The sequence below is a fragment of the Carcharhinus amblyrhynchos genome, chromosome 9, assembly GCF_965287045.1.
Source record: "Carcharhinus amblyrhynchos chromosome 9, sCarAmb.v2.hapA, whole genome shotgun sequence".
Taxonomy (NCBI): Eukaryota; Metazoa; Chordata; class Chondrichthyes; order Carcharhiniformes; family Carcharhinidae; genus Carcharhinus; species Carcharhinus amblyrhynchos.
This window is the reverse complement of record NC_137332.1, coordinates 95,814,894-95,821,478: the sequence shown is the minus strand read 5'-3', so window position 1 is coordinate 95,821,478 and position 6,585 is coordinate 95,814,894.

The window sequence follows — 6,585 nt, the reverse complement described above, 5'->3', positions numbered from 1 at the left end:
CAGGTGCAGCAGGTGATCAAGAAGGCAAATGGGATATTGGTCTTTATCGCGAGGGGGATGGAATATAAAAGCAGGGAGGTCTTGCTGCAATTGTACAAGTCACCGGTGAGGCCGCAGCTGGAGTACTGTGTGTAGTTTTGATCCCTATTTGCGAAAGGATATATTGACATTGGAGGGAGTGCAGAGAAGGTTCACCAGGTTGATACCGGAGATGAGGGGGTTAGATTATGAGGAGAGATTGAGTAGATTGGGCCTGTACTCGTTGGAGTTTAGAAGGCTGAGGGGAGATCTGATAGAGACATATAAAATAATGAAGGGGCTAGATAGGGTAGAGGTAGAGAGATTCTTTCCACTTAGAAAGGAAACAAGAACTAGAGGGCACAGCCTCAAAATAAGTGGGGAGGGTCAGTTTAGAACAGAGTTGAGGAGGAACTTCTTCTCTCAGAGGGTAGTGAATCTCTGGAATTCTCTGCCCATTGAAGTGGTGGAGATTACCTTGTTGACTATGTTTATGTCACAGGTAGATAGATTTGTGATCAATAAGGGAATTAAGGGCTATGGGGAGAAAGCGGGAAAGTGGAACTGATCCACTTCAGATCAGCCATGAGCTTATTGAATGGTGGGGCAGCTCGAGGGGCTAGATGGCCTACTCCTGCTCCTATTTCTTATGTTCTTATGTTCTTATCTAACTTTCATCCCTTGAATTCAATGGTATTACCATGACTGAATTCCCCATGAACAATGTCCTGGGGCCTCCCATTGACCAGGAACAAAACTGGATTAGCCATATAAATACAGTAGTTCCAGTACAGCCACAACACTGGCAATGGAGAAAATTGCCCAGGTATGTGCTGTACACTCGGATCAGGACAACTTTAACCCAGCCAATTACAGCCCAATCAATCTACTGTCAATCATCAGCAAAGTGATGGAGGGGTTATTAACAGTGCCATCAAGCAGGAATAACCTGCTCAGTGACACCCAGTTTGGGTTCCTCCGGGGTCACTCAGCTCCTGATCTCATTACAGGTTTGATTCAAACATGAGCAAAAGAGCTGAGTTCCAGAGGTGAGGTGACATCAAAGCTGCATTCGACCGGGTTATGGTACCAAGGAGCCCTTGTAAAACCAGTATAATAGGTATCAGGGGGAAAACTCTCCACTGGCTGGAATCATAAATAGCACAAAAAATAGTGGTTGCGTGGTTGGAGGTCAATTATCTCAGTCTCTGGGCATCACTACAGGAATTCCTGAGGGAATTTGTGTCCCAGTCCCAACCATCTTCAGCTGCTTCATCAATGACCTGCCTTCGATGATAATGTCAGAAGTGGGGATGTTCACTGATGATTACACAATGTTCAGCTGCATTATGTCTCCTCAGATATTGAAGCAATCCATGTCCAAAATGCAGCAGCACCTGAACAATATACCTGAACAATGCCACTAACAAGTGGCAAGTAATATTTGGGCCACACAAGTGCCAGGTAATAACCATCTCCAACAAGAGAGAATCGAACCACCACCCCTTGAATTGAATGGCATTGCCATGACTGAATCCCCCATGAGCAATGTCCTGGGGCCTCCCATTGACCAGGAACAAAACTGGATTAGCCATATAAATACAGTCGTTACAAGAACAGGTCAGAGATTAGGAATCCTGTAGTGGGTAACCACCTCCTGACTCCCCAATACCTGTCCACCATCTACATGGCACAAGTCAGGAGGGTGAGGACTGTATTCATTGGAGTTTAGAAGAGTGAGAGGGGATTTCATTGAAACTTATAAAATTCTAACAGGATTAGACAGGGTAGATTCAGAAAGAATGTTCCAAATGTGGGGGAGTCCAGAACTAGGGGTCATAGTTTGAGGTGAGGAGAAATTTCTTTACCCTGAGAATGGTGAATGTGTGGAATTCAGTACCACAGAAAGTAGGTGAGACCAAAACATTATCTGACTTCAAGAATAAATGAGATGGAGCTTTTGGGCCTTTTGGGATTTAGGGTTATGGGGGAAAGGGGATCAGGATATTGAATTTGATGATCAGCCATGATCATAATGAATGGTGAAAAGTCTCAAAGGGTCGAATAACCTACTCCTACTTCTGTTTTCTATGTTTCTATGTAATGGAATTCTCTCCACTTGCCTCGATAAGTGCAGCTCTAAAAACACTCAAGAAACTCAACAGACACTATTCAGGATAAAGCAGCACACTTCATTGCTACCCATTCCACAAGGAACTGCATGGTGGAACAGTGGTTAGTACTGCTGCCTCACAGCACCCAGGGACCCGGGTTTGATTCCCGCCTTGGGTCAATCTCTGAGTGAAGTTTGCACATTCTCCCCGTGTCTGCATGTGTTTCCTCTGGGTGCTCCGATTTCCTCCCATAGTCCAAAGATGTGCGGGTGAGCTGGACTGGCCAGGCTAAATAACCCCTTTGTGTCATGGGGATTAGTGCGGCTAAATGCATGAGTTAATGGGGATGGGGCCAGTGTGGGATTGTGTTCAGTTCAGACTCGATGGGCCAAAAGGCCTCCTTCTGCACTGGAGGATTCTATGATTCAAGCCCTCCACCACTGATACACAGTGGAGCTGTGTGAATCAACTATAAGATTCACTGCAGGAACTCACCAAGGCTCCCTGGGCAGCATCTTATAAACCCACTAGCACCTTGAAGGACAAGGACAGCAGATACTTGGGAACACACACTACCTGGAGGTTCCGCTCCAAGCCACACACCACCCTAACTTGGAAATATATCTGTTATTCCTTCACTGTCACTGGGTCAAAACCCAGGAACTCCCACTTTAACAGTATTGTGAAGGGCAACTCGGGATGGGCAATAAATACTGGCATAGCCGGTAATTTTCACATTCCATTGAGACTAAAAAAGAAGCAACTGGAAAGAAATTGAATAATTTAACAGTCTTACAGGGTTTGTAGAATTGTTGCAAGTTTTTCATTTAAATTTTAATTGATAATTGAATGGGTTATGGAGTGAGGATGCACATACACCCTCACGTAAGCATGTACATATACACCAGCACGCGTGCGCACACACACACATACACACAAACAGACATATGTAAGCACACACATGAACCCACAAGCATACACAAACAGACACATGTAAACACACAGACACAAAGATACATACGCACACACAGACACGCACGCACACTGGTGCGCAAATAAGCACACACACGCTTATATACGCACACAAATAGAAACAGTACGCTCATGTACACACATACTCACAGTCACAAAGAGAGGTGTACACACACAGATAGAGGTCACAGTTAAGGATTTTCTGTGGGGGAACATTTACAATTGGCATGGAAACCATTCCCCTCACAATTAGGAGTAGTGGGCAGGCTCCCGAACAGCCAATTCGGATTCCTCCAGCTTTCGACAAGCTGCAGTACAAGGTGTGTAACTGAGAAACTGCTTCAACAGGAAGGTCCATGTTAGTCACTTCAGAAAAACATCAAAATAAACCAGGAAAGAAGCCAGGCCTCCATAATTGGGGTGAGGGGAAGTGTGGTGAGGGGAGGGGAATGTCCATCTACAGGGCAAACTGTGTCTGCTCTTACAGCCAGGCAAGCTGAAAGGGACTGTGGGAGGACTGTCCTCCCTGGCCAACTGCTGGGCGCTCACACCAGACCATTCATCTGCTCAATTTCAAATTGGGAAACCTAAAGCGGACTGGAAAAATTGCAGTTTAACAAGGTTTTTAATGAGTCTAACAGTCTGTACCCTTGTCGGGGCAGGTGGCCTGACTGGGCCCAAAGCCTGCAGTGGCTAAAATGATGATTGTCTGCAGTGTGGCTTCTTCGTAATTTTCAAGCCCCTTTTCATGTTCATTCCTGATGGGGGAGGAAACTCAACATGGAAGTGTCGGAACTGGAAATGGACAATTTCCTGATAACTGGTCACAGGATAGGTGAATTAGCCATGCTAAATTCTCCCTCAGTGTACCTGAACAGGTGCTGGAGTGTGGCAGCTCGGGGATTTTCACAGTAACTTCATTGCAGTATTAATATAAGCCTACTTGTGAAAAATAAATAAACGTTAGAAATTCTTTCCCTTTCATCGGCTCTTTTTGCAACACTAATCAGTCATTCAGCCTATGGTTGTGTGGCTTAACTTCAGGGAACTGATCACATTTTAATGAAGACAGGAAACTGGATCCTTATCAACATTTTTTTTGTGTTTTCCAATCACAATAAACAATATTAGTTTCCTCCTTCAAACGTTTAATTCCCAGTCACTGATTGGAATCGGGACAGTGGATTCCCAGAATGTTGCTGATCCTTTTCTCCATCTCCCTGTGTTTTTCCTGGGTCTCTCCCGGTAAGTACAGAATTCCCTCTTCCATTCTCACTCTCTCTCTCTCTGGGGTGAATTTGAATCTTTTGGTGAGAGTTTGAAATGGGTGATGTTTGCTCAGACACTGTTATACAGCCAGCCTGATATTTGACACCATTGAAGACAGCACAGTGTGGAAGACTCTGATAGGATTGGTGTTCAGATCTCCTGACAGCAGGATGTACAAACACCCAGAGCAGAGAAGCTTGGAGCAAATGGAAAATGCTTCAAATGGACAATTTTAACTTTCACATCGATTGGGAGAAGCAAAACAGCTTCATCACTCCTGGTCTAAAGACCTCGAAATGCTCCAGAGAGAAGAAGGTTAATCCGTGTTTCACCCACCCCAGGATCAGCTGTGATGCCCTCATGGTTGAATAGGTCAAGTTATCTCAGACCATCCACATCCTAGTGAGTATTAGGAAAGGGCTGATTAATAAGCTGTGTGAAGGACAGTGGAGATCCTGCTCTGGATTGTCCATCCCCCTGTTTGACAGTCAGTCTGTTCACACAGTGACTGCTCCCCCCCCACCTCACTCTGCCCCCATAGTCTCACACTTCATCCTCCCAAATATCACTGTTTCTCTCCATTTCAATCCACAATTCACATCACATCTTTCCTGGTTATGACGATAAATAACAGACCAGTCCCGAGTGACTGATTCCGTGTTTATTCCCTGCTCTGAGACTCTGCAGCATCAACACTGACCCAGTTTAATCTGATTCTGTTTCAGACAGGATTCTGACATTGGGAAAAGTGGGGGATTATTGAAGTTTATCACTGTGTGGGTGACTCTCACTGTGATCAGGGGGTAGTGGGTGGAAATGTTTATTGCCCTGTCACTGTAATTGTTTAATATAGAGACAGAAAATGAATGATGAACGGATCAGCATCAGCAGCATCTGATGGTGGGTGAAACAGTTCACAGAGAGGATTGCCTCTCCATGCCCAGGCTGGGATCTTACGGTGGTGCAGATTTCCCCCAATGGAGCCGGCATTTCCCAGCGGAAAATCCCAGTCAACTCTAGAGAGATACAGACTGGGAAAGTTCATTCTTTTCTCTCTGCACAGATACTGCTGGAACCGCTCTGCTTTTCCAGTATCCAGTGTTCCAGGGTGGATTTACAATGAAACACACTGTGCCCCGACACAGGGCTCCCAGAATGATCAGTGACTTTCTCACAGACAATCAGAGAGAACCACTTTGAAATCCCGCCCAGAACTTACCTGTCAATCAGTCTGCTGGGCCAATCACAGAGCAGAGGGCAGCTCCTTCCCGACACGATCATTGGTCAGAATGAGATGACCCACAGCTCTGACCAAACATTGGCTCCTCTCTCTCTCTCTCTCTCTCTCCACAGATGCTGTCAGACCTGCTGAGATTTTCCAGCATTTCCTGTTGTTGGTCCATTATCCATGTGTCCCTGGGCCTGCACAGTGAGGATGGCAGTATGGAATCAGGGGGAGACCCAGCCCGTGATGCCTGAGTTGTCATTTCTTTCACGCGCAGCGGCAGTTGGCGCCTCACGTTCGGGAGTTGGAATGTGAGGAAGCGCGAGCCTGAGCGGCTGTCACGGGGGCGGGGCTGGAATTGGAGGTGCGCACCGATAAATCCCAGCCCCGGGCTCCCAGTGAAACACCCTCACTCCCATCCACCCTCCCTCAGCAGCACCCCACCATCCCTGTCAAGGTACAAGGTATTAGTGAGGCCGCAGTTAGAATATCGCGGACAGTTTTGGTCCCCTTATTTAAAGAAATATATTGTCACCGGAGGCAGTATCGAGGAGATTTACTCGGATGATCCTGGGCACAGAGAGACTGATATATGAGGAAAGATTAAACAGATTGTGTCTGTGCTCCTTGGAGTTCCGAGGAATGAGCGGTGATATGTTTCAAACATATAAGAGTCTTAGGGGGTTAGACAGGGTAAATGTTGGGAGGATGTTTCCATTCATGGGAGAGTGTAGGATCAGAGGGCAGAGTCGCAGAATAAGGGGGTGATCATTTAACAAGGATTTCTTCTCCCAATGAAAAGTTAGAAGTTTATTTATTATCACAAGTAGGCTTACATTAACAATGCAATGAAGTTATTGTGAAAAATCCCGAGTCATCACACCCCGGTGCCTGTTCGGGTATGAATGAGAAGAAATTCCTCCACATCTCTGTTTTAAATGGGTGACATCTTACTCTGAGGTTTTGCCATCCGATTCGAGACTCTCC